This window comes from Kogia breviceps, chromosome 8 (genome assembly GCF_026419965.1).
Source record: "Kogia breviceps isolate mKogBre1 chromosome 8, mKogBre1 haplotype 1, whole genome shotgun sequence".
In the NCBI taxonomy this organism is placed as follows: domain Eukaryota; kingdom Metazoa; phylum Chordata; class Mammalia; order Artiodactyla; family Physeteridae; genus Kogia; species Kogia breviceps.
In genome coordinates this window covers 39,329,123-39,336,564 of record NC_081317.1, presented here as the reverse complement: position 1 = coordinate 39,336,564, position 7,442 = coordinate 39,329,123, and positions in this window count along the sequence as shown.

The following is a 7,442-nucleotide window of genomic DNA, read 5'->3' as shown; positions in this document are numbered from 1 at the left end:
ACACATATTTTAAACTGTTGGAAAACATAAAAGCAAACCTAAAGGTAATAAGTGGGCATGCATTAGAAATGAAGCCTTCTAATAGCAAGTGTTTTTGTGTTATTATTAAACATCTCTGTGCTTTCAAATGTTTCATTAAAGTCTCCATTATTAATTAAAACTAAGTGTGTACCATGAAGTAGGCCAAAGGGGAACATCCAAATTCTCAATATGCACCTGAAAAGATGGGAGGCCTCTGTACTCCTTGCCAGTTCTCATTCATGCCACATCAGGGGTTTCTTGTTCCCAGCTTACCTATGTACTTTTTTTTACATGGTATCTGCCTTCCTCATAAGATGATAAGCGACGAGCCTCAAAGATCCATTTCTTTATTTGTTCAGTAAGTTTTTACAGAGGGTTTGTTTATGCCACACCATATTTTAGATGCCACAGATACTTCAGTGAACAGATAAAGCAGGTCCCAGGTCCTGTGGAACGTATATTGTGGTGTGATTCTGCACGTGCCAAAGGGACAAGAGGACAGACCATTTTAAGGACTGCTGCTCACCTTCGACCTGCTCTGGGTTTTTCAGACTCTTGATTGCATTGTGATTGGGGACCACCTGGTTCAGATTTATCTACAAATGTCACTTACTATTATTGTATTTTTATTTTCAGACATAATGCCATCATTCACAATGAGGCAGACCAGGCAGCAGAGTATCTGCCCATGCTGTGCTTAAAGTGTTCTGTCAAGAGCCTGATGTCATTCTGATACTCATTCCTTTGTCGGCAATTTGTTTTTCCATTGTTTTTTTTTCCTCGATATGTCTTTATCCTTGTTGTTCTGAATTTTCACAATGATGTTCCTGAGTTTGAATCTTTTATCATTCATTGGGCCTTTCTAACAAGGAGACATGTATCTTTGAGGTCATAGAATTTTTCTGGTATGACTTAGTTAATAAATGCCTCCTGTGTGTGTGTGTGTGTGTGTGTGTGTGTGTGTGTGTGTGTGTGTGTGTGTGTGTTTTAACTTCTATAATTCCTAACAGTCTGATGTTAGATATTTTTCAGGTCTGATTCTCTAAATTTACATTTTTTCTCTCATATTTTTATGTCATTGTCTTTGGATTTATCTTCCTGAAGATTGTCCAGACTTCATATTTCAAGCCTTTCACTAAATTTTTAACTCAATTTTATTTAACTTTGGAAATCATCTTGTTCTTTGTTCCATTCTGCTAGTAAACTGTCTTATTTTATTAGCAAATATGAGAGCAAGCTAGTTTGAAGGAATAAATGGACAACAGGGAGGATTAAGGTGAAGTGACTGAGGCAGGATACTCTCTCCTCCAGCGCCCAATTTAAGTTGACACCAAAAACTCAGGAATCAAAACAAATAATGTCCTAGTATAATATTTTATCAAAATCAGTATAAAAATGTAGGACTAACAAAATATCAACCTTTTAAATATAGTGCCAATAATGGTGAGGTGCCAAGCCGCATTGCAGCCAAAGTCAAAAGGAAACATCAGTAATACTGATCCTGTCTTTATTTAAAATTTTGATATTTTGTTTATCATGTACTTTTTGCATTAATTTTGATTTTTAAAAGATTGCCTTACTAGTTATCATGACTACTAAGTTTTTCAGCAGCTTTTACAATTTAGGGCTCAAGATAATTACCTCACTTGGTTCATTTACTTCACTCTAGCCACAGACCTGAATGAACACAAATGTATAATGACAATACTGTAGAAGCTTCCCATTCATATACCCGTTGATCTCGAATATAACTCAGCCATAAGAATGAATGGTGTACTGACACATCTTACTACATGAATGAAATTTGATAACATTATGATGCATGAAAGAAACCAGATATAAAGGCCACATGTTATGATTCCACTCATATAAAACTTGCTTGTTCTAGATAGAACAAGCAAATCCATAGAAATGGAAAGTAGATTAGTGGTTGCCTGGGACTAGGGAGAGAAGGAATGGAGAGTAATTACTTATGGGTCCATGGTTTCCTTTGAAGGTGATTAGAATGTGCAATATTACAACTAGGCAGTGGTTATGGTTGCACAATACTGTGAATGTACTAAATATCACCAATGGCAAATTTTATGTTATTTGTATTTTGTAACGAGAGAGAGAGAGAGAGAGAGAGAGAGAGAGAGAGAGAGAGAGAGAGAGATAGTAAAGAGAAGTAAATGGAAACAAGGTTTCTATATTTCACTTGGAGTGGTTAAATGCATGTAAGGTACATGTATATAGTATAGCACATAGATAAACTACTAAGAAAACTGTATAAAATAATATACTCAAAAACAGTATAAATAATGTTCGGTATACAGAAAATTTTAAAACAAATACTTCAGTATAAAGAAATGTTCAAATAACCACACTGTGTTTTAATTACTCCATATTCCATTTGATAACCTGAAATAAATTTTAAATGTATCAAAAATGAAATGGAATAAATGTTTTGTCTTTGAGAGCTCAGTACACACCTTCTAGGCTGCTTTTCCATTCCTGAGATTCTGGGATTCATGGTTTCATAGCCAAGTCCCTCTATAAAACTGTGGGCCTTTTGGTTTATGCTTAAGAAGATAAATCTAAATGAAACCTATGTCCATAAGTTCAATCATACCTTTGATTCTCTATCACCATTGTGTGGACAGTTTCCTTTTTGCAATTAAACAAGTCCCATGTCACCCTTACATGGCTTTGATGGGACTAACTGCTGCTAATGTCCCTTAGAACCTTACCACTCTAAGTGCAGCCTATGGATCAGCAAAATCACCATCCCCTGGGAGCTTGGTGGGAATGCAAAGTCTTGGGTCCCAACCCAGATTTAATGAATGAGAATCTGCATTTTAACAGGATCCCCAGGCCATTAGCATGTGTGTTACAGATTGAGAAGTCTGCCCTAAGGAGATAATTTGTATACAGAAGAGATACCATTGAGGGGAAAAGCAAGGTGGCTGGGGGAAGGGAAGTCCCTTCATGGATCTATTTCCATGAAATTCTTTTTACTTCTCAAAAACATGTGCCGCACATGGATGCCTTGACGCGCTTATGATAAAAGGTGAGCAGGCCGTGGGAAATCATCCACAAGTAGTCCATATGGCACATTCAGGAGAAAGCGTGACTCTGAGCTGACCCAAGGGAGACTGGCAGGAATTCAGCTTGTGAAAGCTCCAGACCAAATGGAGATGGGGGTTTCCCATGAGGGCACAGCTGGAAGAAAACATGTTTCCTTTAAAAAGGAAATGTCCAGGTATCCAGGTAAATCCACAAGAAATGGAGACTCTAGGTTGCATAATGCTGTACCCATGAAAAGGACAAATTAGAAAAAATGTTCAGCATCCTTCCCTTAACAACCCCCTGGAGGAAGGCGAAGTTGATGGACATTTCTGGGAATAAGACACCATCAGGGCTGAAACTTATTCCTAGCGTTTGGGAGTAGACACAGAGAATCTGAACCAGAAATCTCTGTCAGAAAGTATTAAAGTACAGGAATGGAAGGAAACAGAAGCCGCCCTCTAATGATAAGAGTGATTGAAAGGATGGGAAAGAAAATCATAGTGGTTAAAATACAGTGGTTTGTCATATCCCTTTTCTATGTATTTAGAAAGGAAGGAGTAAAATGTATCACGCTGAAAAAGTTTTTGTTTGTTTTTGTCCGCTTACAAAACAGTATATACTCATTGTAAAAATTTGGAAACAACAGCTCAAAAAAACTAAAAACTGTCCATAATTCCATTACCCAGATTATATTTGAATATGTATCTATTTAGTCCTCTTATCTTTATTTTTCTCATTATTTTAAAGGTTTTTTGAGGTAATTAATTACACAATATAGGGATGCAAACATGAAAAAGTTCAAACCATGTAAAATGATATAGGATAAAAAAATAAAAGCCCTTCTTTACTCTCCTTCTCGCCATCCCCATCTCCATTCCACTCCCCTAACCAGAGGGCTATTTTTTAAAAAGTCCTTTCTCTATGTATTTGCATTCTTATAGACACATACACAAAAACATATTGTCTGCAGTAGTTTGCTACATATGTGGACTCATACTCTTTTCATATTGTTCTGCATCTTAGTTTCATCCTTTGAACCATATGTTTTGAAGAGTATTTCCATGCTGGCACACAGAGAGCTATCAAGCTCATTAAACTGCTGCACAGGCTGCCATTGTATGAATACATCCATATAATGATTATTTAATCATTCCCTTATTGATGGATAGTTTAATTATCCCTTTTTCAATATTATCATTAATATGACGATGACATGCATTTGCATGTCTCTGCACACATGTGCCAATATTTGTGTAGGATAAGTCCCTTAAAGAAGAATTCCTGGTATAGTCTCTGCATTTAAATTTTGGATAATTCTTTGTAACTTGCCCTCAGTCTAGGACAATTAATAATCCCATCAACAGTGATTAAGAGTATTCATTTCCCACACTCTTTCCTACTTTTCCTAAAATAGTGCCAATCTAGTTGGCCAAAGCCACTCTTTTATTGGTTACATAATTTGCTTGTTCTCTGTTATGAACGAGATTGCCCAGACTTTTCTCATATGTGTGTGCTCATTTTTTAGTTCTGTGAGTTGCTCGTTTGATCCAATGTCATTTTTCTGAGTTGTTGGTCTTTTTTGTATGGATTTGTATCACCTCTTTATATATCATAAATCATCTTGTCCAGGTTTTTTTTTACCTTAATATATAACATTTCTACAACCTGAAATAGTAGAACTTGATGGAATCAAAGCCTATTGCAGGTTGGAAGGAAGCAGACTTGAAAGGCCATTTCATTCACTGGAACTCAGTAAAGTAAGTGAACTCCACATGAGGGTAACAGATGCAAAAAGGCATCTAGACTGGCCACAAGAACTCATTCTCCTGATGACCACTGATGTTCCTGTGAGGTGTTTGTCATTTTGCTGCTGGGTACAGATTTCTCTCAATGAGATCAAATGCTTTTCCTGTCTAGCACACAGATTCCACTACAGGCTGTATTTTAAGGGCAGGAAGATAATGCCTTTTTATGAAAAATGAGTTTGTTTTTACCCTATCTCCTTTTTCAAAGATGATCAAAAAGAGTTTACCAAAATGTTATAAGTAAAATAGAATTTTAAAAGAGACATGGGGAAGAAATTAAAGGCCACTTTAACATTCAGAAATGAGTGTCCAAAGGTTCTGTACAAATGCTAGAAGTTGATTGCAAATCGACTCTAAAAGACCTCTAGCTAAAGTAAAGGGAAACACCATCAGAGCAAGATTCACATTATTTGCCCAATAAAAGGATACCATTTCCTCAAGTAAAGCATAGTTTCTCCTAACACCAAAGGCTCATAAGAAAATACTATGTGACCGGAAGTATACTGTCTTTAAAGTAAATTTTGAAGAAAGTTTTGTATTTTCCCTCCACACCAGAGAAAGTTGAAACAACAGAAAAGTCGGGAAAAACATTTTTTTAAAGCAAGGAATATTCTTTTAAAAAACAAAAGCACGTTTGAAATTTTCCACAATAAAACGTTAACAACAAAATAAGCAACAGGCAGATAAGTGCAAATTTACATGTCACAGCAGACTGTACCCTTGAGAGTAAAAATATATAAAATGGATGATTTAAGGAGAAAAGACATAATTTACAAAAATACTCCTTATAGGATTACTCTTAAGGATATTTTCCACAAACACATTTAGAATTGGAGTCTGTTTTCAAACATAATTGTGTGCTCTGCTGTTGAGATAGAGGCACACATGCAAAGAATATCCCTCAAACCAGTGGGCAAGAGATACACAGGAGTTATCACTGTCTGTGGTTTATCAGAGGAAACTTACTAGTGGAGGAGGAAATGAGGACACAATTTCTTTTTCTAAAACTAGTGTGGGCCCTTCTCTGCATGCCCTCCTTGATGTTGGATGTGCAAGGAGGGGGACTGAGCTTACTGGTCAGCTCCCGTCATACAGATGAGTGGGCCATGTGTGAAGGGCAGAGCTTCTCAAAGTTGATGGGGAACAGTGGATGAGGGAGTGGCAAGGTCTTCTTTCTCCTCTTCTACCTATGGGGCCCAGTAGTGAGTCTCTCTCATCCATCAGGCAGGCCTGGAGCTACTAAAATGCAATGCGATGCCCCGGGTACTGGGCTGGGGCCAGCTCAGTGCCAGAAACTCGGGGGTTTTTCCTGACATCACAGGGTAAGATCAAAAATGTGGGTGTGGACTTGAAGGGGCTATAGGCCAGTCAGAACCTGTGTTTTGCTTTATCTTGAGGTGATGAAAACCTAACTCAGTGGGTCTCAAAATGAGAAATGCAAATTCTCAGGCCCCACCGCAGACTTACTACATCAGAAACTCTGGGGATGGGATCCAGTGATCTGCATTTTAACCAGGCTTCTAGGAGATTCTGATGCATGCTCAAATTTGAGCAACTTGGGTTTAACTTGTAGAAGGAAAATTTGCTTTCCTGTAACCCAGTAGACCTCGCTCAAGTTCTCCATGAGGACAAGGGTGAGCTAAAAATAATGCTACTTTATCTTGCGTTTGCAGTTTATCACCTGTGGTTACATCTGCTTCTCAGGCATAATCCATGGAAGGGCGAGTCCTCAAGAAGCATGATTTGGCGACTTGTGTTCCCTTGGCCATAATCTTATCTAATAGAGATCTTACCCTGGTTTTCCACGAAATTCATAAATCATCTGTCTCTAACATAGTCAAGCTGGAGTATTTATAGCCTAAAGAAGCTAGCCACAGCATAGTTCTAAAAAAATATCTGCAATTTGCATCAGTAAATGGTGTAAAAGCTCATATGTTGCTAAGAAAAAAAAAAAAAGAAAAAGAAAGAAAAGGGCAGAGAACTTTCAAAATGAGATGTTCGATTTATTCAAGCTTGTGAAATAGAGAAATCCAGACTGCTGGCTAAGCTCAAAATAGTAATGCTGCTCCCATCTAGCAAGGATTGAAGAAAGCATTTCAATCCATGTTTTACCTATGTAGATGAATCATGAGAACAGGTGTTTCCCAGGTACCTGATATTGGAGAGGGCTGTGGCCAAGTTCTCAGTAGACCAGAGTCACTCAAACAATCAAAGACAAAACCCTTGTCTTTTATGTTCAAGGGTTTGGCTCCATGGATAAATCTGCAATGTTAAAGCAAATGCTTCAGAAAGCAGCTACAAAAAGCTCCATCTTAGTGCTCTTACCAACTGAAAAAGTGACTGGTTGCCTAAGCATTTTTTAAAAAATTTCTTTCTTTATTTATTTTTGGCTGTGTTGGGTCTTCGTTGATGCATATGGGCTTTGTCTAGCTGCGGCAAGCGGGGGTTACTCTTCATTGCGGTGCACAGGCTTCTCATTGCGGTGGCTTCTCTTGTTGCAGAGCACGGGCTCTAGGCATGTGGGCTCCAGTAGTTGTGGCACGCAGGCACAGTAATTGTGGCACACGG